Source organism: Poecilia reticulata, chromosome 19 (genome assembly GCF_904066995.2).
Source record: "Poecilia reticulata chromosome 19, P_reticulata-male-v2, whole genome shotgun sequence".
In the NCBI taxonomy this organism is placed as follows: Eukaryota; Metazoa; Chordata; class Actinopteri; order Cyprinodontiformes; family Poeciliidae; genus Poecilia; species Poecilia reticulata.
Window position 1 is genome coordinate 7,650,733 of NC_088848.1, and position 25,518 is coordinate 7,676,250.

The following is a 25,518-nucleotide window of genomic DNA, read 5'->3' on the forward strand; positions in this document are numbered from 1 at the left end:
AGGTTGAATTATCGGATGTTTTCTTAATACTAAATGGACATCCCTTTCTTGAAGGCATTTTTTTTTAAATAAAAAAAATTATATACTCTTTTTTTTTTTGGTCCCACTCTTCACCTTGAAAAACTGGCAGCAACAAAAAGAGAAATAAATCCACAGGTCTGTTTACTCTGCTTCCATTTACCATCAATAATGGGCTGATGAAAGAGATGCTATCTGACCAACCAGAAAGCAGTGGTCAGTAAAATAGGTACAATTTTGTGTCACGTATCAGGAAATAATTGATGACCCCCTTCACAGGGATCTCAAACGGGGCATTGGGAAATCATTTTCAATCTATGGCTTAGCAGATGAAACAAATGCTCCTGGCTTGCTTTGTCAATTCTCACTCCTTAGGGTCAAACAAAACAGCTTTTCCAGGGCCGACTCAAATTCTGGTGTACAGGCAGCCAAGCTGAAAATGTCCCTTGTCCTCCACAAAATGATACGACAGATCATTGTGTATATACCAACAGTTTATTTGTCATTGAAGAAGTTATAATAAGAGAAGCCTTCATATTAATTGACCGAGTGACCCTTGCATTCCCACAGCCAGCAGCTGCGGTCATGGTCCGTGTCCATGCCCCCCTGCTCTCATTAATGCCATGGCTAACTCTTTATTAAGACAGAGAAGGAGGAGAGAGAGAGAGAGAGAGAGAGAGAGAGAGAGAGAGAGAGAGAGAGAGAGAGAGAGAGAGAGAGAGAGAGAGAGAGAGAGAGAAAGAGAGAGAAGACTGTATCAAATGTATCAAGAAACAAATTCGATTATTACAATGAATACATTTACAAATAAGCACTTATACCCAAAAGGATACATCACTAATTAATTACACTGACCACATTATTGCAAATTGTATTTATCATGCCTATTTTCTGAGGCATGTATTTTCTCTTTAACACAGCTGGAAGTTCACCTGAAGTGTCAAATCATATGGATACCTTCTACCTTCTGATGAAGGAGCTAAGTCCATGACAGCTAAATACCACTGCTAAGATGCAGATCAGTGATGGATCTGAATCAAGGTCCTTCTGCGGAAAGGGCTACAGGAAATACGATTTACACAAAACATCCATCCATCCATCCATTTTCTTACACACTTGTCCCTTGATGGGGTCGGGAGGGTTGCTGGTGCCCATCTCCAGCTAGCGTACCGGGCGAGAGGCGGGGTCACCCCGCACAGGTCGCCAGTCTGTCGCAGGGCAACACAGAGACACACAGGACACACAACCATGCACACACACCTAGGGGCAATTTGGAGAGGCCAATTAACCTGACAGTCATGTTTTTGGACTGTGGGAGGAAGCCGGAGTACCTGGAGAAAACCCACGCATGCACAGGGAGAACATGCAAACTCCATGCAGAAAGACCGGGGCCGGGAATCGAACCCAGAACCTTCTTGCTGCAAGGCAACAGCTCTACCAACTGCGCCACTGTGCAGCCCGCTACACAAAACATGTTTATTTAAATAATAATACAGTCTTTGATACAATAATACCAAAAAAATTACAAATATTTTTAAATAAAACTAGTAAAAATGTTTGCATTAATTGTTATACTTATAGGTGTTTAAGTATATTATATGGTGTTTTACTGGTGGATTTCTGCCACACGTATTTTTCAACATGTTGCTTTATATCATTTTGGTTTGGAAAAACACAATAATTATGTATTTTTTCTGTATCAATTGTGATACAGACAAAAAAAAAAACGTTTAGTTGACAGGTCCTGATATGAAATTTAAAAAATGTTAATATATATTTATATTATAATTCATAATGCAAAAGGCATAAACATGACTGTAACTTGTTGATTATAGTAAATACATGACAAAGGATTGATCAATAAAATATGGTAACAAAAATGGACCAAACCAGGTGATTTCATGTTTTGTCAAAAGCATCTGACACATGATTCAATTTATTAAAATGTTGCACAATTTCTAATTAAAATATTTTAGTCTTCTACTTCTTTGTTAATGTCAAGACTGAATTTTGAAGTATATTGCTAAATATATTTTACACATCTTTTAGAAGATAATTTTTAAATCTATTTTGGTTACGATGCAATTACAAGGACAAAGCACATTTATTAAAAATAAATGTGCTAGAAAATTTTGAATATGTAACATTTTCTACTATTTCTTACACCACTAAAGGTTAAATCTTGATGTGTTGTAAGGTAGACATCAAAACCGTTGACAGCAATTTAATATAATAAAACCAAATGAAACTTTATTTTAAGGTCTAAGAATCTGAGGGTTAGCTAGAAAAGCTGCTAAAATGCGACTCGGGTTGGTGAGGCCAGTCAGTGTTTTAATGCTCTTTTCAGCACGTCTGTGTCAACTCAGCAACTTCTTAACTGATTAGTCTAGCCTCGGTGCTACCAGGTGCCAGACAATGGAAACTATGGAGGAAATATTCACACAGTGCCGCATTGCCATGCCAATACAACTAATGAAACAATAAATTAAAATGTTTTACAATTATTTCTCAATGGAAGTGGCTGTAATTATTTGTTTATGCTCTGTGTCTAAACATCCTAATTAAAAATATGATGTTTTTAATTAATTAAAATTGCAGCGGTTTTTGACACACTGCTGCAGTTTGTGTTTAAATAGCTGTCAGTGCGAAAATTTGTGACTGCTTTAATTGACTGACAAACTGAATTTCTTAAAAAAAAAGAAAGAAAGAAAGAAAGAAAAAGGTGTTTAAATTTGTGAGACAGGGATAGAGTAATTAAATAAAGGCTTTAACACACAAGCATGAAATATATTCATATATTCTACCTGAAACAGCAACACACACACACACACACACACACACAAATCTGACTGATCATAATGCGATGCAGAGAACTCCTTCATTGTTCGTCTAGGGCTTGGCTTGAAGTTAGCTGAGGGGAGGAAATCGACTGGCTTCGCACATGGGAGGCTCACATCGTGCACGCTTGCTGTGTCCACAGGCCTCCTGCCCGCCTCTGTGAAACCAACAGTTTATCCTCGACCAGCAGGGCCCGGAGCACGCTCCGGAGGGGGTCGCATTCTACAGCATTACCAAGACAATGGGGCCATATGGGGAGCAGAAGGAGCTCCTGCTTGCCTTTTCAGCACGCAACAAACGGCGCAGCGTATTATGTGTGGCAGCGGTCACTTTGAGGTTACTGTTTTTAGCATAACAACTGATGAGTGAGGGGGAAAGTCATTTTACTCCAATTTAGGGCTATTATTGGGACAACGGAAGGGGGTTAGATTTATGAGTTTTGCACAATGCGTCCCTCGGTCAACATGCTCACAATCGCCTGGGGGGATGATAATGACACTACCTCATGTTCATCAAATCAGCATCACGGAAAACTGACTACTCAGAGGATTTCTGTATGTTGCCCTGATCACATAGGATCTTATTATTCTGTTCTTTGAGCTCCTTTAAATGCACATTTAGTACTGGATGTTGAAGCAGGAAATCACATTGAAAAAAAAAAGAACACCCCAAAAAAACACAAGCATATGACAAGTTCTGATACTGACAAATCCAACAGGCACAAATGACAAAGTAAGCAGCTGTGACGTCACATGCAGGAAGCTGCAAAATGATGCAATTATAAATGTCTGAACATCTTGCATGTTGATTGGAGCATCACAGAGCTTGTGCCGGTAGACTGCGGATCCAATCCTTGTCTAGTGTATGGCATCTTCACACACAGCCAGCAAAGCAGAGAAGATCATATGGTGAAGTGTTGCTTGATCTGCGACAAGTGCGTCAATGCCAAGAGACTTTTTCTTCCCCTCCCTTTTTCTTTGAGGATGCGTTAAACGTCTCAGTTGTTTGTTTTTTTCCCCTAGATTTTGCAAAAGAAGTAATAATAAATTCAGATGGATATATTTAGCCATAAAAGAAGATATTTTTGTTTTTAAACATGCTACAAAAATGTGCACTTTAAATTATTACTGGTACTCTCCAGTATGGTGTCAATAATTATTGGCCTATCTGCATGTAATGAATTGACTATACTCATGATCTGGCTCATAATGACTTTAGGACACCAAAGGGTCCTCTAAAGAAGATGAGAGCCTATTGATCCACAAGATAAATGCTCTTTAGGATGTTAATAGACTAATTTGCTTTAATGATTTCTCCTAGCACTTCCACAGTCAAGGACAGGATAATATACACTTAAAAAGGCATTCCGAGCAGAAGTGCGGCAACTGGACGCTTCCTGCATGAAAATGTGGGGCATTGGAGTCGCACGTTCGAAATTGATGATCAACCTCGCCATTAGTTTGTCTTTATTTGCTTCCTTTCGAGGTAATTATCATGGATTAATGTCGTTCTGAGATGCCTCGCAAAATAACATTAGCAGTATCTGTTTCCAGAATAACCTGCTCTGGTCTAATAAGCAGAATAATAACGCTTCCAGCTTTTTCTTTGATGCAGAACCAAGGTGTACGCCAAGCACATGGTCCGTGGGATGGATGGTTGATGCTTCATTTAAATAATTAGTTGTCAGCTATCACACATCACCATTAAATACGCAAGTGATACAGTGCCATGCAAAAGCAATAACAAAACTGGAACAAATTTCAACGAGCTGTACTGGGATATTGTGTGAGGACGTCGTTCACAGTTGTGAAAAAGCAGAAAAGATACAGACAGAAATCTGTGGTGGCGATTTGTATGAAGTCCACTTTACTCTGATATCACTAAATATAATTCACTGCAACTAATTGGCTTCATGCATCACCTAATTAACAGTATCGTATGCATCATTTGAAAATTAAAAGACTATGACCTAGACGCCAACCTACCAAGTATGATTGTCAGCCTAATCTAACAGTCCAGGGTGAGAGCCTTAAGTTTGGAGGAGCTGCATCAATCCACGGCTCAAGTGTGGGAATGTATTGACAGGATAAATATCTGCCGAGTCCCTTAAGAAACCTGGCCTCCATTGAAGAGTGGCAAGTTTATTATAAATTGCAGATAGAAAGCCAATAGAATGCTGCTCTTCAGTTGTGACAAGATTTGTAGAGAACAAAACAAGCATCAGAAAGCAGGTACTCTGGTCAGAGGAATCGAATCTAAAATTAAAACTTTTACACAAAGAATGAATAAACTGCACACCATGCACACAAACACAGTGGTGGCAGCTTCATGCTGTGGACTTAGAGCAAAAGTGGTTAGAGATAAATACAGATAGAAAATATTTTAGAGACTGAAAACGATGTGAGACGTGTGTGGTAGTAATAATTTACTATATTTAGCTTTAGACGGTCCCATTTTGAAATCTAATTGTGACTTTTTGGTTATCTGACTGAGATTCAGCTTTTCTACATAGGAAATTAGAAAAAAATATAAGTCACATACAAAGCTATAAGTGACACACTTGAAATGATTAAAGTGCAAGATAGTTTAAATATCAGGAGCTGAATATAAATGCAGATTTTCAGATTTTCCATATTTTGTACTTCAATCTCATATTCCACTTTTTATTTTATCACAAAAATTGAAATATACATTTAATTTGTGTTTGTAACCTGATGAGATCTAAAAAAAAAAAAGAAGTGGAGTGTAAATACTTTTCCTAGTTGCTGAATCATTGTTAACCGTTTGCATTTTGTCATAAATGCTGTTTCTTATGCGCGACTTGACTTCTGGAAATCTTTGAGTAACTTCTGGGGATTGTAGTCCACCACCGGAGCACATTTATGCTCAGACAAAGGCAGTGTAGTCTGACACATCCGAGACAAGATGAGCTATTGCTTTACCAGTTTTAGGCACAAATGACATTGACTTCTGGGAGATGGAACTCTTTAACATGCTCTGCACCAACTGAGTCACATCTGCCGTTGACAAACAGCTAAGGAGTAACCTGAGTCTATGTTCTCTTTACTGGCAATTTTTACATTTTATCATTGAAGTCAATGAGCCAATCTGCAATTTACGCCACAGAGAGCGGGATGAGTGTATTCAGAACCCGGTCACACACCCAATCTCCTACTAAAGAGCAGCGATAATGTAATAATGCCTCACTGATGTGCCAGGCAGTAATGGTGCTGAACATCTCCCATTCATCCAACACTACCTGATCATTGCTTTAACGGAATAATACATTACTGCTGGAAATAGCTGTAAACGTCCAACTTTATCTTGGGAATGTGCTCTCCTTTTTACCTCGGGAAACGTTCGTGTCCCTCGGTAATAAAAGGCAGAGCTATCAGGATGAAATGAAAAAGAGATTGAAACCCTTCTGTCTCTGTCAGAAAGTGTGCGGATACACACACAGTATGGCCTTCCTTGCATTTTGTAGCCTACAGGCTGTTTGTATTATTATGATAGTAGTGTATTATGATCCTATGCTTTCTGCAGGAATAAAACCAAACATTTAAGTCAGCTGCTTTTTTTTTCTCCTATGACTGTAAAATAGGTTTGATTGAACATTATTTCTCGCCGTTTCTTAGCCCTGTCAATTCCTCCTTTCTTGACAAATTACAGTCAATAATAGCCATCCTAGAAGTGCTTAAATGGGCCAGGGCACACCAATGTTATGGCTGTTCATCCTATTTAAATTGCTTCCTTATGTAATTACAGAAACAAGGTTTAAGAGAAGGTGGTTGGAACACAGAGGTGAAGGCAGGGATGCATACAGCATTAAGCTGTGAATATAGCCACATAAATGGCCAAGTGGAGAAAAGAGAGCTTTATTATAATTGAGAAAAGATAAAGAAAGAAGGAGGTGACATCTGCCATTAACCTTATATCAGGCCATTTTGTAAATCAATGTCACTCACATTTAATAACAAGTGTAATCACAGGAATTATGCTAATTTAATTTGATGCCTCCTGCATTATGCAAATTCCAGCCAAATATAATGAATCCTGACACCTGACCAGTGTGGTGTACAGCATGGGTGTTTCTTGTTATCGCAGAGTCACTGCTGACAGCATTTAAAGGGAAACATTAAACTATATAAGGAGACCTTTGGTCCTGCTTCTATTTTTTCCCCTTCATTTAGCTTCTAAAGGAATGGTAGTCCGGATTTTTATGTTTTATGTAAAATTCCATGCAGTTTTCCAGAGTTCTTGGACCTTTAAATTAATTTTCAAAAACATTAGTGAATTTCTGACAATATTTCTACAGTGAACTGGCTCCACATATGGACCCTGGAAAAATCAGAGACAGGAAGAAAGGAACCAAGAGCAAAGGAATGATAAAAGGAAGCAAAGGAGGTAAAGGACAAGAAAAGAAAAACATAAGGAAAGAAGGTAGTCTTAAGGAAGGAAAAAATGAAGAACACAAGTAAGAAGACAAGAAAAGAGACAAAAAAGTTCCTTCAGACACAATGAAAGGACAGAAGGAGGAAAGGAAGTTAGGTAGGACATAACAAATGAATGAATGAATGAAAGGAAATAAATAACCAAGGAAGGAACCGAGGAGTAACAAAGCACAGAAGGAATGGAGGAAGTACACAAGAAAACAAGGAAGATTTAAGGAAAGTGCAATAGAGTAGGAACAAACTGTTGAATTAAAAATAATTTTTTATAATCTTAATTTATTTTTTCAAAACTTGTCTAGACCTGAAAAGGACTAAACTCCAAGTCCAGATTTTTCCAGCCTGGGTAAGAACCCTGGCAGTCAGACTGGTGAGACTTCATACCAAAGTCACACTGGGTGTTATTAAAAGGTCTTTGTGTAAATTTGTTCAGCAATTCAGAAAATGCTTCTGTAATGGACTTGGCTACGCTGAAATACCCGAATGAATGAAAAAAAAAAAAAAGAAAAAACTAAACAAACACATGTCTGCCACAGAAGCAATTTTCTTTGTGCTGTATTAGTGACCAACATGTCTGCATGACCCACAGACTCTGACAACAACCCCACAGACACACCACTATAAGTGGTTCATAATAACAAGGGGTGGAGAGGTGGGGGACTCCGCGCTTCAGACGCACTCAGCTGGTTCACTGCAACCGAATGTTACAGAGTAAAACAGCATGTCATGCTGCCATTTGACACGGTGAAATAAGATTAGATGAGATCCATTTCAGAGTGCGGGAAGTGCAGTGGCAGGCCACGTTCTGCCGTGCAATCTGCAGCGGAAAAACACGGAGCAGGAGGAGGCACGGAAAGTGACAAGAAAATCACTTTAGGTCGATTCTGTTACATACTGTATTGGATGTTTATTCTCCTATCAGTTAATGTAGACATCCTTTAAATATGTTTGTTTAGTGGGTAAAGATACAGTGTATTCTGCATGGAAAGGCAAAACCAAACATAACTAAAAACTATTCAGATCTATTAAAATCTCAACATAAATCAATCATTTCTCATTCTCTTTGCTGAATCCACTTTCAGACTGTTTCTGTTGGTAAGAATCTTTATGCATGAAATGAGGAGTGTTACTAAGGAGTCCTTTGGTGTGCTACCATTCCAGGATGTAAAATGAGCTTCGATCTGTCCCAGAGGTAGCCCATCAAGAGGTGGGAAGGTTAGTTGGTCGTCACACCCATCTAAACTCTGGTCTGTGAAAGACTGCCAGAATCAATGCTAATTATGCTGCCATCTGCGAGGTGCCTGTGCTAGCTTGACACCTGTTCACTTCCAAGTGACATGAAGAAACTTCAATCAAGCTACCAAACAAGATGCTAACACTGATAAGGGGGGAAATGATTGGTAAATGTATTGGCAGCAATTATTGTTGGTGGATAACCAAGTGAAAAGAGACGCCTGACACTTGATTCTCATTCTCTCCTATCGGAACGGAGCGTTAGCCTGTCTTCTGTCTTCTTGCTATGTCTTAGCTGCAGATGCAAATGCCTAATAGATCCATCCATGCTCACTCTAAAGTATGTTTGCAATTTATATCCCTAGGCTGTTGGAAAACCGTCCCTTTGCATATAATTTATCATGCAAAGACAATCCGTCACAAGACTTGATTAATATTTTCAGGGGAATCTTTTAAACTTTAGAGGCTCATCTAGCCAGCCGCATTAGGCAGACAGCTCGCAAGAGGAAACCAATAAACTAGGTTTTGCTGTTTGCTCACTGAGACCTGGGGCTTGTCAATTCTTCGCCCCTTGAAAGAGATCTGCCGTTAAGGTGACATGAGAAACAAATGAGGCCAATTTCTCCTCCAATGTCCCATCTGATATGTCAATAAATGCCCTGCAGTTGCAGGATGCTCCAAGATAGATTTTTCCTCGCAGCTAACCAATCAGTGGAATCCATTTAACTTTTCTCTCATAGGTGATCGGCACGGGTAAAACCAATGCACTAGTGTTAACTAGCAACTGAAGGTTTGATTTGTAAAATAACTGGAGTATTTTCTCCCCTTTATTGAACACAGCAAAGTGATGCATCTGAACTATCTTTTCTTAGTTGAATACAAAACTGTGGGGTGGACCAAGAGGCCAGTCAGCAAGACAATGGATATGATTTCAACAGTAAGCCTTATCTTATGTCTCATTTAAATTTTATTTTCATAACACAGAAGAAGGTATAAACATGGAGGGCACACAACCCAAATCTATAAATCAGGCAAAGGTGCCCGCAGAACCAATCAAGATTTTTGATCAGATCTCTAAAACTGAATGTATACTTTGAACTTTGATTTTTATTTTAGTTAATCCACATTTCCAGTCTCTTGGCAGATCACGTTAAGAAAAAAAGCTCAAGACAAATTACGAGCTGAGGAAGAATATATAAACGAACCCTGTCTGTTTGACAAACTGGAAAAATGCCAATACACAGTATAAAGACATATACATAAAGAAAGTTATGGTAAAATTAGTTTTTAGTGTTTTTCTTTTCCATGTTATGGAAATGTTTAAATTTCATTTTTAATTTTCCAAAGGTAAAATTCTGTTTTTAAGATTAATGCTAACTGAAGAATGGGCTCAAGTCATAAAGTAAAACCAAACTAAAAATGTCATCTTTTGGTCTCTTGGTTTTTAAGTTAGCATGATGACAGGAAAAAAATAAATTTCTGAACAGGTTTTGAGTGTAGAAGGAAAACACGATTGTACAAAGTAAAAAAAGTATATATATATATATATATATATATATATATATGGTAGGTAGACTGAAAATAATTTGATGCACTGCATTTCAAAAGTAACCTTAACCGGTAAAATTTTTCACCATTTTATCATTGCAAAATTGAACTTCAATTTATTTTATTTGGATTTTATGTGATGAACTAATGCAGTGAATAATTGTAAACAATACGTGGTTTTAAAAAGATTTTACAAAGCAAAAAATCCTGAAAGAGTGACCTGAATTTATACTCAGCTCCTGACAGAGGCAGGCAGAGCAGGAAGCGAACAGCCAACCCACCAACTGCTGGGCAAACTACTGCTGCTGCTGCCAGAAAATGGGCACATATCGTACCTGATATTATAACCGCCACAATATCTACCAATAGCATCGCCACTGGAAGATTTTTTTCATATTGTGCAGCGTAGGTTGTATTACCGCAACCAAGTAAAATGTGATAGGGGGCATAAGGAGATACAACATGTGGGTGGTTAAGGTCTTTATCTAGGAGAGTTCATATAAGGTTAAAATGTGTTTTCAATCATAAAATGTTAATTGGAAACATGTCCAGAAAAGTCTGGGAGTAGTTTATTTTAAAGAACCAAAAGCCTTGAACTAAGCGCAAAAGATTTAAAAACAATTCTGAAAAGCTTTATGTTCAAACATTAGAAGGAAAGACAAAGGTTAATATGGCAAGCAGCAACAGAGTTTGGGATAATATTTGGCTAGGAGAAAAATATGTAAACTAAAATATGTTTGTCAGCTATTGTGATAGCAACTGAAGAAATGAGAACCAGAAATGAAAGTAGATCCCGATTAGAAACAACACACTACAGACTCAGATGTGTTTGTGATCCTTATATGCAGAATTATAGCTTCATCTGCTGAGCTGCAGCATCAATAGGCATTCATTACGCATGCAGCTCATAAAGTCAAATGTTTTTCAATAAATATCATGGGAACAAGGCCCGAGATACTCCACGTTCAGAGACTTACAATAGCAGCATATGTTGAGGTGGATTGAGTCCTCAGGCTCCAATCTGGCTCTCAACCGTCCAACTTAAAAGATAAATCATGTGGGCTATTTTTCCATTATGTTAATCAAAACACTTGCCATATGCATTACTATTATTAGTTTGGTAGCAGCCGACATCCTGTTCTCAATGTAAAATTGTGAGGCTGAGCCTTAATTGATAAACACAGTTTTAGGATAGTGAAAGATAATTCAACAGCTGGCCCTTTTTATATCTCTTGTTAACACGTTATATATGTTTTATAGGGTGTCAATTGATTTTGTTTTATGTTGCAAGTTTATGAGGATGCTGCAACGTGTAGTGAAAAACATAATTGACAAATAAGGTGATGCAATTGTATTTTTTTTTTTGTAATAACACAACATTCATTCCAGTCTATTTTCCGGAGCCATTTATGCGTTGTCGTTACCAGTGACAGATGTGGTTTACGTGACTTTTAAGCAAAAACAAACAGGACAAGGTCTACGGTTCTGGCACTTAAAAGGAGTTTCAGAATGTGCGTTGACCCATCTGAGCTGCGCTAATTGATAGTGAGATGCACATGGAGGTTTAGACGGCATCTTAAATTCCAAGGTTGCACTTACAGCCTCGCTGGACGTCCTTGACTGGAGCCAGACGCAGATCTAAAGTGCGCTGTTGGCCCCAACAATGTCATTGTTATGGCCTTTGTCATCTCAATTAGCAGGCTGGTGCTAAAACACAGAGCTCCAAATGGTGGCATCAGTGTTAACCCGGGACGCAACACAGTGCCCATAAAATCAGGCACTTATGCCGAGTGCTGACCACACTGTTTGTCTCTCATTACCTTCAGGCAGCAAAACGGGGCCCAGAGGTAACTCTAATGACCCTCTGTTTCACAAAGATTCTGCACAACACTCTGCTGCTGGGGGATGGAAGTATGAAATGAAGTGTCTGCTTTATTTTTCTGCACACAAGCCGAGCTTGTGAATTCAGTGTTTTCCACGAGTATGAATGGTACTTTGTTCAAATAAATCTGAAAAAAAAAATCTGTTTCAATCCTAAATCATGTCTAAAAATTATGTTTAATTGACAATAACATTTTTAACCTCCTCATTAATTCAGTCAGGGGAAAAATATTATGTTGAGAAATAAACTTAACACAATCACACGGGCTACGATTACTAGCACCCCTACCAGAAATCATGAAATAAATTGAATTAAACCATTTTAAATACAATTAATCATCATGTTAAGCCATCTTAAATGTGTGTTCTGTGCCTTTTCATTTCAATAAAATGTAGATAAAAAAAAACAGGAGATAAAGTCATTCAAGGACAGATGGACAAGTTTACCTGTACAGTCAGAGCATTAATTCAAAGAATTAAAGTCCAGATTGGACAATGATACATGTTTATCTTGGTACAACACACAGTGAGGAGGAAGCTAAGAGAGAACTATTTATTTTCGAGCAGTTGTGCACAACTTTCAAGGGTTCTGCCGACAGAAAGTCATTTTGTCATTAAATATGTGCGTTCAAGTCATGCCAAAGAGTGGATGATTAAATTAGGCCCATTTTAAGGTCAATGTATTTCTTAATCAGTTGTCCTTTTCGACGATTGTTGGGACAAGGACTCCTCCAACTCTTCTGTAATTGATCCTCTTAACTGTTTCCACCATCTGCCCTCATACACTTGTGGTTTATCGTTTCCTGCACTTTCAGCCCAGGCAGAGCACATAATGTTGTGCATGTTTAACAGTCATTTCCATAAGTAAGTGCAATTTCTGTACAGTTTGTTCCTGTGTAATGAAGTGAAATCTTGTTTGTATTCCCCCTTTATTTCACAAGGAAACCCACTCAAGCAGCTAGGAGGGAATTAAAGCAGCTAAAAATTAAAAAGCGGCACCATCTTTAACTGAATGTCACACTATTAGGAAATAAAATCAATTATTTGCATACTAAGTAGTTCTGTTTTTGTTATTTCATATTTTGCTCCTTTTTTTCTTCTCATTGTTAACATCTGAGTCTATAAGTGACCTTAACAAGAAAAAATGCAAATGACGTGCGAAAGAAAATGGCTAACATTTATTTATCCTCGCTGTTCTCTTGTCTTGTTGGTGTCATTAGAACAGTTCGCTGCGTCCCATTCTCTCCCATTATCTCTGCTATCAACGCAGCACAGCAAGATTCCAGCAGGGCTATAAATACTTCCCCTGGACCACATACGGCTAGCACATCATCTCCCAGACACAGCTTAATGATGGAAAAAAAAAATCTAATGTGTTTTTGCTCTCTTTCTTCAACACATTCTCACAACACCATGAAAAAAAGTCAGCCGGCTTGCAGAAGTTACACATACATTTAGCTATAAAAGAGGAAAGAAAGGGAGAAAGAGAGAGAGAAAAAGGAAAAATGCATCTGCTCCTAAGTGTCGGCAACGTCTAAGAAGGTGTGAGAGGAATGATAGATGTCTGTCTTGATCATCCAGCAGCGCAGGTTTTTGTCGATTGCATCAGGGTCACTGACTGGCTCGGCAAAGCCATTAGAGCGAGAATGCAAAAAGGACACTTTATCTGAATTCATTATAAATGGATCTATATCTTATGTTTAGGGCCAAGGACACGATTTGTATCACAATGCAAATATCTATCATTAAATGTTGACAGTTCATTTTTCCCTGGCAAAGAAAGAAAAATGTTTTCCGTGCAGCTCTCTTTCTGTGCTGTTCCTTTTCTGATGAAGGGCCACCGAGTAGTTGAAGCAGATTTGTTGTTTAAATTGAATGGTTTGTCATAATTTCATTGTTGGTGGGGGCAGAGGGGCTACCCAGTTTAATGATTTGCATGTATTGTAACATTACAGGTAAATAGTATGATAGATAGTTCATGTATAACTAGTAAACAGAAAATCAACAATATGCATTTCTGTAGTTTTTTTTTTTTAGAGGATCAAACAACAGAGTAAACTTTTTCAAACCAACAGCAAGTCTGCACAAATTTGTCGTCAACATCAAATTTCTAAGGTTTATAAACTGGGTGGAAGAGTGGTGAAGTTTTCTCCAAGTATTTTCTCGGTATGGAATATGAAGAATATTTGGATGCCCTGTCGTTATTGGGAGCACACTCACCCAGAAATTATATGGAAATGAGCAATGACTTCAGATATTAGGGGAAAAGGAATGGCTAGTTTAAACCAGTTGTTTTTCTGCATTAAAACAATATCTGCATAAAGGAAGATAAGAATGGCACTAATGGTACAAAGTTTTACACTCATAAAGCTGCATACTCTGTTAATAAGCTTCCATCCATCCATCCTAGTGTAATATTAAAAAAATAGAAATGTATCACTATAGACACATAACTACATAATGGCCCTTTTTATTTATAAAAAAAGGAACACAAATGACTAAGAATTCTAGACATCTGGGCAGTTACGTAATAAAAAAAACCCAACAAACATATATAACCTAAATAAGTTTTATCACTGTCCAAACTCTCCTTAAAACAAACTCACACATCCTAATTTTCCACAGCGGTGCTCAATGCATGGGGTTGAGTCGCTGTGCAAATGGCTGGGCATGTCAGTCAAAGAGCAAAAAGAGCATCCCATTGTGCTTCTATCTAAATAATGGCTATAAAGCGTAGCTAACGGTGTCCTCTGAAACGTGCTCAGGTGGAAAGAACTAGACAAACAAGAGACAGCCACTGCAGTGCTGCCTGACACAGAGGACAAAGTGAGGGCCTCATTTCCTCCTCCTAATCAGTGTTTACATCCATCCCACTGCTTGTGGTGGTGACTGGGGATAGTGTGTTCCCATCAGCAGTAGTAACCTAGCAGGACTGCAGTTTTGGCTAATTCTGATGAAAACAGACATGCTCCATCCATCTCTTTCTTCCTACTTTTTTTTTTTATTTCCCTTATGTTCCTCTTATCTCACCTCCCTCTTTGAATCTCTTTAATGTAGGTCGAGAAAATTACAACTAATTAGGGATGTAAATGGTGCCTTCTAACTCACTAACGCACTAAATTGTCTCTTACCTCAGCAGAAAAAAATGTGTCATAGGAGTCAATGTCAACTTTTACTGGTGTGTGGGGTTATTAGCATTTTTGCATGCATCAGTTCTGGGGATGTGTAAGCGCCTACAGAGCCGAGGCATAAGCTGCGTTGCAGGAAATAAGTAGAGCTCTTTTAACCCTGCAATGCAAGATCAAGTTTTTAAGCAAATATATGCTAAAGGCACAAAGAGGCACAGCAGGCAAAGTCTACATACAACCTCATGAGCCTTAAAGCTTTCAGATTCCCCTTATACATATCTCAGTTAAGGGGTTTTGTTTGAGTTGCAGAAAGTGCTACTTCATTAATTTTGAGATTATGTTCTCGCTGTATATTTAAGAGTCAGAAAATCTACAAATGCTCAGAGTATAAAGATTAAATAAATTGGTCTTTCCATTCGTGTTTTAAAGCAGACATATAATTTTAAAGCTCGAATCAAGCTACTTGAGATTCAACAAGACCTTTTTGAGCCCCTCTAAAATGGTAATGGCCGACAATCCTGGACTTAGCATTATTATTATTTCCAATAGTTCCTGTCTATAGTTATTCACTTAATAAAATGTGATTGTTTGCTTACCAGCTTTTCATAGCTTGTTATTTTTTGGGTGGAAATGTTGCATAAGCTCATCTGGCTTTCTGCCTCTTGTGTATTTTTTGTCCTAAATAGATAAACTAAAACAGACAAAGTTGAGCGGAATCATGTGTCTGGCCACAGGGCTGAAGAATGACCATAATGATTGAACGTATGAATGCAGCTCAATGGGAACAGCAGAAGATTAGAGCTTGCATTCTGGCTGAGCACGTTAAATATCTTTGTCACCATTCTAATGGTTAAGGCCAAGATCCGAGTTCTGGCCGACAGAGGGGGCATAAGTGGACCATATGTACCAACCTGTAGAGTTTTGGAGGAACCTGAAAATCAGGGATGAGAATAATTAGACCTATGCAAAGTGTTTTAGTTTCCAATAAGCATAATTTCTACATCAAACACCGTTTAAGCTCATCTCAAATGTATGATCAACATGTAACAACTCCTGAATTCTGAAAACAAATAAATAAATAAATAAATGAATAAAATACTCTGACCGCATAGAGGCCCATAGATTGTGCTCGGCTGGTTATTGATTGACCGCCCAGGATGGGGACCTCATCATTCTCTCAGCTGTTCCTACGTTTCATGCAGCTCAATCCATTTACATTTAAGCACAGCGCAGCTCGGCCTAATTAGTTCCACGGCTCCATTAGTCTACATTGTGGTCAATTCATTCATCACCTTGGATTTTAGTTAAAAGCCCATTTTTCCTGAACTTAACACTGCTATCTGGCTTTTACCATTGGCTACTTTAAGATTAGATATGTTTGAGTTAACTAATGAAAAGAGTGACATCAGAGCAGTTACTTGTAACTTTTAGACACTAAATGACATGATTTGTATTTTTCACATACATGCAAACATGCAAAAAAGATAAGGGAAAGGAGTGTAATAATTTAAAGCACAGGAAGGGATAGTAATGATCCCTGCACTGAGTGACTTGGCTTACCCACTGGCATACTGGCTTGCATGGTCCATTGGCTGCAAACTTGCTGAGGTCTAATTCTCATATTACGGATCAAAAATGGCAGGCAATCAGGAGTCTAATTAATTCTCAGACGTGATTAGACCCAATCATGTTTGAGTTGCCATCCAAATACTTCCCGAGTTATTAGTACGTAAGGAAAGTTTGTGAAAACCTCTGCTGGTGTTGAGAAAACAATAGATCGAAGATGTGCACACAGAGATTCCAAGCTGTGAATTTCTTTTTGTTTTGCATACATCATTAAAGCACTAAAAACTGGGAAGAGGTAGAGAAATAAAAAGTGCAAAAACTCTGGTTTGAGTTTATATCCTCTGTGCTGGACAACTTGTTGGTTGTACAGCACTGTGCAAAACTCATAAGTCTAAAGAATTTTATCAAATGAGTCTCAGAGTCTATAAAAACTGAGGTCTTAATGTCAATGAGACATTTAAGCTGAATAAACTGATTTTTTTTCCAATAAAAAGAGCCCAAAAAGTATAATATGCGAGTTTCACTTCTGTATGAGTAAAAGCAGCTGAAATTTAAAAAAAGAGCATTCAGAAACTCTGAAGAAACATTGCAAAAAAAAAAAAAAACAACAAAAAAAATTTACTTTCAGAGATTACAATACGGTCTGACTCCTTGGAATCAACACACAAAGAAATGAGGGACGATGCCTTTGCACAGGACTGTATCCCACTTGTATTCACTTTACCAGTGCCAGGTTACCACTATTTTACAGCATGTCTGTTATCTGCTGAACAGAAGTGCAATGAGTCGACCTCCCTGGAGAATTTAATGTCTGGTACAGTCTCTGAAAGCGGAAGCCATTTCCAGGCCAAGCCACCCCGGAGTCCCCAGCAGGGAGACATGAGCCAATCTCAGGCCCCGCCACGGTACCCACTGCCCTTTCACTCCCACATCCTTCCCTTTTTATCTGGAATCTATTTCCTTGCTCTCCACCTCCCCCCCCCCCAAACCCTCGTAAGGTAACTCCATCTAAAATTTTACATCTCTCTCTCTTTCTCTCTCTCTCCCCCCAGTTTCCTTCTCTCTCTTTCTCTCCCCAGTTTCCTTCTCTCTCGCTCTCCCCAGTTTCCTTCTCTCATGATGGATGAGCTCCACTTTGGGGTGTCTTAGTCTGTCCATCATGTGCTGCGATTAGGAATTAAAAATTGCAAACGTTTCACAAAAGCCACCCCCATTCTTTTTCTCCTCCAAACCCACCTTTCATCCAACCATCACCACCATTAACATCACACAGCCTTACATACCATCTCCTATTCAGATGCACCAAACACCTACATTTATCTAAGTGGGGAGGAAAAAAACATAATTTATTTTGTACTTCCCAGATAATTTAAGTTTTTCTCCCCCTTTCCTTTCTACAGGAATTCTCCATTTCCCTATAAAATGAAAATTCATCTAGAATTACATCTTATGTCATCATTATGTTTATTAAGCGTGGATGATGTATATGAACAGCGCTGGCTTGCCGCTGAGTGCTTAATGATGCATAAGATTAAGCCGAGGCTCTCAGCTGCGCTGTGACTCCCCTCTGGTACCCATACTGCCGAGGCATGCTGGGAGTACAAGCTCCAAACGGCCATCAGGTGAAAGGCACTAACATCTCTCTTTTTGTCTCTTTCTGTATGTGTTTATGTTTTCCGCATGCCTGTGAATGGAGGAGTGATTTTCCCATGCATGTGTAAGAACTGAAAAGGAGCGGAGCACCGTCATTGCATCTTATGGCATTTCTCCACCTACATTAGGAATATCTTGCATCTTTTTTCCAGCTCACCGTGCTCTGATCTTGAGATTTTACTATCTTTCTGCTTCTCTATCAATCCCTCGACCGTTTCTCTCCTTTTATCTTCCTCCTTCCCCTTTTCCCCTGTTTTGCCACAGCAATCTATGACAAAAACATTATCCTTCTGCTGCTAAACAATCCAATAAACCTCTCCACAGGGAGGAAGTTAACCTCTTGTCTGTTCGACTGATGCCTTCCTGACCACGTGACAGCTGCCACAGTAAATTCAAATCATTAGTCTCCCACCCACCCGCCTCCCCCTCCACCCATCAGAGGGGGGGAAAAAACTTCTATTAGTAATGGAGACCCCGTAAGAGACCTTCCGCAGAGAGCGCTGCCTTCCCCAATTCCCAGTGGAGAAATCCTGCGCAAAAAACTAATTCTACTTTTAATAATCTGTCATCAGGACCAGAGGCAGTCATAAATTATGTGGGGGAGCATGTGCGAGAGGAAGCCACAAGAGGAAAATCAGGGTTGGAAAGAAAATCGGAGCCTCAAGTTTTGACAAAACTTTCCGAAGAATAAATAATAACCTACAAACAGGATTGGTTGTTAAGTCACAGCTGAGTGAGTAGTCAAAGCCATTCCAATCAGCCAATGCAGATGAGGAGTTTATAGGTGGGGCTCCGTCGTTTGTTTTCCTGCACTCCTCCCTTTTTTTTTTTTTTATATGCAAGCCACCTTTTCTCATTCGTGTCTCCTTCAAGCTTATTATATTCAGAGCCTGTTGTCACACCCTGGGCTGGTTTTATCCTTAACTCCTTAAGTGCCAAACAAAAGCCTACTATAGCAGGGATTTTTCTACCAAAGTTGTTTCTGTGCTTCATCAGGCCTGTTGCTAGAACCAGCTATTTAGTTCAGAAGCAATTCTTAAGTTGATAACATTTCAATGCCAAGTTGATGCCACATCATTGCATTGCAGTTTAACTACACAGATCAGATTATTTATCCCTTCCCACCTTGTTCATGCAGGGCCACAGGGGAGCTAGTGCCCGTCTCCAGTGATCATTGTAAAAGAGGTAGACCCTGAACAGGGGTCTACCATCACAAGCCAAAACAGACACACAGGACAAACACTCTCACATAAGGGTAATTTAAAGAGACCAATTAACCTAACAGTCATGTTTTTGGATTGTGGAAGGAAAGCAAAGTACCCAGATGAACGTGGAGAACACGCAAACTACATGCAGAAAGACGCATGAGTGCTTTAAGGGTAAATCTCACAACAGACCTGCTTAGTCCATTTTAATTGAACTCAAGTTTGTTTGCCTAGAAAGTCCAGGTTACGCATTCAGGTGTGAATGCAAAATCAAACTTTGATACAGACCAAAAAAACAAACTCTGGTCCACCTACGAACCTAGATCTGTGAACTGCACCATAAGTGAATTCTGCCAGTTTGAATGCATATGTGAACTCCAAGAGGAACGAAGAACACTCCAAAAGCAAGAAACAGATTATAGCGCAGTGCATTCTGGATCAATACAACCAAAGCAAATGTGCGACTCTACCACTAGCAAGAGAGATGGCTCATGGTCTTCTGGAAAAGACAATAGAAAAATCCTACAACTACCAAAAACTGTCGCTACTTTTTGTTAACATCTTGTGAAGAAGGCTGCCCTCAGTGACTTATTCATAAGTTTTTGTGTCACTTTTTCCAGTGATTCTTGATTTAGCACCACCATAGTCAAAGGGGTGGACAGTTTTTTTCAAAGGGTTTGGATCTTTTGCCACAAACTGTAAAAGCAAACTGCACCAGTTGAAAATGTAACAGATGTTGTAATTTTGGTCCCCAATCCAACCAAATCTACCAGACTATGATATGTGAAGACACCCTGAATCTTATAGCAAATATGGAGAGACATCTACATTCACGACTAATTGAAAAATCAGGTGCTAAACAAGCTCTAGCATTAAACTAATTTTAGTGCTGGAATTAGTTTGATGACAGAAACTCAATATGAAGATCCTTTTTATCTTACAGACTCAAATCTCTTTTCTGTTTGATGGAGAAAACATCCACTTGCTTGTGATGACAAGTAAACAGAAAGGCACTTCTTCCAGCTAAAGGAATATGGGCGCTCTAAACCTTATCCGATCGCTTTAACAAAGAAAGTGATCAAGGGAAGCATGGCGAGGGAGGACACATTTGAAACATGACCAGGGTGCCTCGTGAGAAAGCGGGTATAAAACGCCATCAGCCACAAGGGTCCGCTCTTTGTTCCCCATGTCAATATCTGTGTAAACTATCGACATGCATCATAATCGTTCCCTTCTATCAAGTGTGGACTAAAGAACAATCTCCATTAGGTGACAGCGCCCCGGCAGGTTGATAAATGCTCCCTGACGAAAGGGAAGGAATTGTGTAAAATAAAGAGGCATGTTCCAACAAGTCTTGTCAAAATGGTATTGATTTAATCATCTGCAGAAATACACATTCTTGGTTAGTGTAGCGTGGCAGCGGAGACGGCAGAAGCTGGGATACGCTTTACAGTTGTTGACGCGGAGACGCTCTCCCTCATTGGCTTCACAGGTGATGAAACACACACTGAGCCGCTCTCTCTCCCTCTTCAATCAGATGTTATTCTGCTAAAAAAAAAGTGTCTGAAAATCTCTGCTCTATTTTATTTAGCAGTGAGAAATGTAACTGAACGCGAGTGGGCGAGTCTATATGTACCAGACTGGTGTGACCGGCCGTCTCCTTGGCCTCTCAGCAGAATGCAGGGGCGATAGATAACAAAAGCCCTCCATCATCCAGACACACCAGTGGTGTTCCAGTAGCTGAAGTGAGGTGGCCAGAGGTCTTGGTGTGTTTATTTAACATCAGGGTATTGGAGAGAGTTGCTCACCTTGGGAGAAATGGATCCCCTCTTTCCCTCACTGTAAACAGAGTGGCAAAACAACTGGAGGTCTCATTGCTCTAAAGTACAAGTTCATCAAGCAGGTGGGTGGGTTCATCGCTGGAGCCTTGCAGGAGCAAGTAGATACTATAAAATATGTCTCTGCAGAAAAAAGCTGAGCGATGTGAAACAGGGGTGCTGCTACACATAACACAATACAGACTGAATGAAAATAGTCCAGACTAATTTTCACTCATAGTATGACGTGCAGTGTTATTTTTCATCAGATTCACCCTGTTTTTAGCCATATCCACTTCCCAGTCAGGTCTGAATAGCTTCCCTGTCCCTGCAGAAGAAAAACGTCCCCACAGCATGATGCTGCCGCCATTATATTGATAATTATTTTGCCGATTCATTTTGCTCAAAACGTGCAACAATCTGGAATGTGCTCAGGAATAAATAAACAGCAACAACACTGGTGACGATGTTAAAGTTTGGACATGAATACAGTGTATTTTGAACTTTGAAAGTGAATTTTTAAACATAATAAGTAAACAGCGAAGCGTTGTTCCTTATTCTTCAGTCTTTACTTAATATTTTCTTCCCAAGCAGTCATAACTTCTTATAGTCATTTAAAGATCTTTAGTAAAAAAAAAAATTTGCTACAACTGTTACAAATTTCCAACCCAATCAGCAGTCTGTAGTAATTTAAATGAAAATCAAGCCTTGACTGCTGTTTTCTTACAATTGTAATCATTTAGGAGGTCAAAAGGGGTGGTATTATTTGTGCACAGCCCATCTGAGCAGTGATGAGGTGAACACAAGTAATGTGTATCAACCTACAAAGCAAAGATGTGCGCCTGCTGCGACTGCTGAGGGGGTTGGAGACAATCCCACGGTGACCTGACCTTGACATGTCTGAGTGAAATGGCGGTGGAGGCTAATACCTCATCATATTGAGTTTGACTTTGGGCTCACTGTGGTGGGCACCATAAAACAATGGATAGCCCTGTGGACAAACAGTCATAAAAAAGGAAAAGAATTAACAAGGATGACCAAACCAGCTTCAGTCTGCATGGGGAATATTAAAAACCCTGACCTATATGATACATAAAATAAATTCATTGGGATTGTTGCAATGTTTTAGATGTCTGAAAACAAATTATGACTTTTTTCTACCAGCATCATCACACACTTTAGAAAAATTCAATAGTTATCAGTAAATTTATTCAAGTCATCCAATGTAGAGAAAATTGCTTTTATCCAAATCTCTTGCTGTAAAAATGAAAACTTTTTTTTTAAAGATTTTTTTAGGTATTATTGCATGACTTCTCTTGTCCACAGGATGAACATGACATGAGACAGAGACCTGATTCTTCTTAGCTCTCTTCAAAATGGGAAAGAGAGGTAAACATGCCATTTATAAATTAGGAAAAGGCTAAAAGGAAAGTGCTGCTTACCTAAACTGGCCCATATCAACAATCACAGTGATAACTAAAGAAAAAAATAAACTGGATCTGTGACAAATGATACAGAATTGGCCCAAGTCCATTTTCCATCAGTGAGTAAAACAAATCTCCAAATCTCAGCACTTGAGAATCGCTGAAAATTGTTCAGTATCAATGTATTTTTAGGGCTTTTTAAACATTTCACCAATGGTGCCGAAAGGTAGAATAGACAGCTTATTTTTCACCTCATATCCATTTTTACAGTGAAAACCTTTTTTGTCAATGTCAAAAAATATGATTAACAAAAGCAAAACTAAAGCTAATGATGGAAACACTCTTATCTGTCAGGTAAAGTGCTTTTGTTGCGCCATGCAATCTTAGCCAACCACTCCATAAAATGTCTACAGTACGAAAAAACAGTCTACCTTTCTAAAATCAGGACATAACTCATCATATCAAGGCAAGAGCTGAGCTCCAGACATTATTCAGTCCAGGAGGACAACTGGAGAGGTGTGGGAGACACCTCGTGTGAGCACAGGACCTTTATATATTACCTCCTGCTCCAAAGTAAGGACACAGAGAATGAAGATGACTGCCCTGTCACTGGAAAAAACAGATGAACCAGCCAGACCTGACTGAACTGTTCACTTACTGCAGCCACGGCCTCATGCAACAAACCGCAGGCCGGGCAACATCTTTTCAAATATAATTTTGATCAGTAGGGGTTTTGGTGCAGGTGTTCACCTGTGCCTACTCTTACAGAGTCTGTCCAATACAATACAGGGATACCATGCTTGGTTTTTATGGTAACTCATTCTACTGTTAGGTGTTTTAAGGTAATGATGGTAAACGGAGTTTACCATCCTTACAGAATATTGTGCTTCAGTGTAAAATGATTTTTCTTCCCTTTATATTTTGCATGGTAAAATGTCTCACACTCTTGTCCTTGTGGCTGATTTCCAGCAGCTTGTAGATATACATCTGCGCCATCACACCTGATTCAAATATTTAGGGTGCTAGCTTGACTCTGTATTCTTTGAAGACATGCTGAGTAGGAAATTTGATTCAGGTGTGTTGGACCACAAATGCATCTAAACGTTGCGGTACTCAAAGATGATGATGTCACATCCTTCTTTTTTTTTTCCCCAGCCAGATTTAAACATCCCGTGACCATCTTGGAATAAAGCTAAAACTGAAATATGCTTATCCTCAAGTGATCAAATAAGCATTTGAAAAGATTAATCAAACAATAAGGCCTGTTCCTTTCCCCTGTCTGCCATTCAAAGCATTTGATATAAGGAATAAATCTGCATAACATAGCAGGTGATAAAGTAGCACTGTTATTTGGTGATTGTTGTGCTATTTGAGTAAGACATGGGCACATTCTGCAGCACAAGTACATCTAAGTCGTGTGAGGTGGGTATAAACTTTCATCTAAAATAAATAACTGCTACATCAGTATAACGTGCATATTTCAAAACCTGATTCATATAATTTACTCAAAACCTTGTATTCTGTCTAACATTTAGTCTGAGACAGGTAAAGTAGATCATTTATGATTTAAAGCTGCATCAAAATGAGCTCATACTCATATTAAACTGGATAAAAGACAAATGCATCACTAAGAGATATCCATTCATCTCACTGTTAAGGCAATTTTAATCTTTATGTCAATAATGAAGATGTGTGTAGTATCAAGTAGTCAAGGTAATTAATAGGAATGTCACCAACATTGTATTAATAGCATCTTGTATGGCATCAATTTAGTGTAAATTGTCGTTTTGACAAGGCACTTTAATTAAAACTATCAAACCAGAATTAAAAGGAGCGTGGTGGTAATTTTGGGAGACTATCAAATAATGTTACCATCTGGTATTTTTTGCATGTCTTATCCCTGCTAATTATAAGTGATGCTCAAAAGGTTAGAGGCATGTTGGCAGATTCAGTGATCACCAGAATACAGTCAGTGCAATAACCACAGGTCAGATGAAATAGGCAAGGAACATAACGCAACAAACACAGTTCCATGCAAAAGTATTCAAACCTCTTGAATCTTTTCTCCATTTTCTCACACCACAAGAAAGTTCAATGAAGGTTACTGGGATTTTCTAAGATATAACCATTACATCTTAGTCGATTATTAGAACGTGGGAAATGACACATTGTTTCCTAAATTTCTAAAATCTAAAAGAATTTGAATTCCGCTCATCTGAGCCCATACTTTATGTAGAACCACATTTTGCTTAAATCTTTAAGCTGTGCGCCCCTTATTGTTGGTAGGGATATGTGTTCAAGTTATTCTTCTACACAGAACTACCAGACAATTCTTACTGAGAGGAAATTGCAAACTATTTAACTTTATTCAATAGTCAAGGGACTTCTGAACAGCACCACTAATGATAGAGTAGCTCTGCCACGTTACTTCTAATTTGATATCTTTATAGACTTTTTTTTCAGCATTGTTTTCTTTAGGTTGAGGCATTGCGGGCAATTATTGTCTCAGGTTTTGGATGAAGTAGAGTAGCAATACTTGGCAACAACTGATGCTGTCATCCACGACGTTACTATGAAATATCATCTCTGCGATAAGCGTTTTTATTATTCCAGTTGACATGGAGGGATGTGAATTTAACAAACTAGCAGATTACTATATTTTAAAATGTCATTCAAAATGTTTGCTTTTACTTCTTAATGCTTTCAAGCAGATTCCAAAAATATTTTAATACATTGGACATATTAGCACTTAAACCTTT

At 38.7% G+C, this 25,518-nt stretch overlaps 1 protein-coding gene and 1 long non-coding RNA gene across 4 annotated transcripts in view; one reads left to right on the forward strand and one right to left on the reverse strand.

Moving 5' to 3' along the window:
• LOC103481444 (uncharacterized) overlaps window positions 1–25,518 on the reverse strand; it is a 120,582-nt gene that overhangs the window by 65,774 nt on the left and 29,290 nt on the right. Inside the window, exons 4-5 of one of the 3 annotated variants that reach the window (XR_536295.2) lie at window positions 21,155–21,357; window positions 20,368–21,063 (exon numbers count right to left, since the gene is read on the reverse strand). The exons of the other annotated variants lie outside the window; for them this stretch is intronic. This is a non-coding gene — a long non-coding RNA (uncharacterized LOC103481444). Of the gene's footprint in view, window positions 1–20,367; window positions 21,064–21,154; window positions 21,358–25,518 lie in introns of those variants that run through there. 3 annotated transcript variants of the gene reach the window in all.
• pax2b (paired box 2b) overlaps window positions 2,719–25,518 on the forward strand; it is a 112,664-nt gene continuing 89,864 nt past the window's right edge. The window contains exon 1 of the mRNA XM_008436887.3: window positions 2,719–2,740. The gene's annotated coding sequence lies outside the window, so the exon portion shown is untranslated. The remainder of the gene's footprint in view (window positions 2,741–25,518) is intronic.